Genomic DNA, 559 nt, shown 5'->3' with positions numbered 1-559 from the left:
GCTCTTCGAAGAATCCGCTGAGGCAACGGAGTCCTTATTGGCATCTTCTGCAAGCACCCCAGGACCACTGCCGAGTCCCACTGCAAGCGCGAGGGCCAGCTGCGGAAGAAGAAAGATCGAGAACAACATTAATATGCGACCCAATCTCGTCCAGCTGTTAGTTTGAATCGCTGTGTTTACAATTCTCTCTTTTAACATGTGTTTGTTTTTTAGTGAGATGCTCTGATGCTTGTAAAAGTGTTAACTGACGCTCCGATGCTTGTAAAAGTGCTACACTGACGCTCTGATGCTTGTAAAAGTGCTCCGATGCTTGTACAAGTGATATCCAATCACTATTTGATAGGCCTGCTCTATTTGCATCAGCTGATCGAAGGAAAACAAACCACTGCCTGACTCTGAGGCAGATAAACCAATCTGCCGGAGAGTTTTCACGCGCAATAAATCGATAAATCTTTCTTACTGGGAGTATATAATCTGAATACAAATTGGAAAACGTATAAGGGGAATTTTGAAGGCCTATGAAGGTTGCCACTTTTATTCGTTTGTTTGCCTTTGAGTA

The sequence above is a fragment of the Penaeus monodon genome, chromosome 30 (assembly GCF_015228065.2).
Source record: "Penaeus monodon isolate SGIC_2016 chromosome 30, NSTDA_Pmon_1, whole genome shotgun sequence".
NCBI classification, from domain to species: domain Eukaryota; kingdom Metazoa; phylum Arthropoda; class Malacostraca; order Decapoda; family Penaeidae; genus Penaeus; species Penaeus monodon.
Note: the sequence above shows the minus strand (reverse complement) of the source record.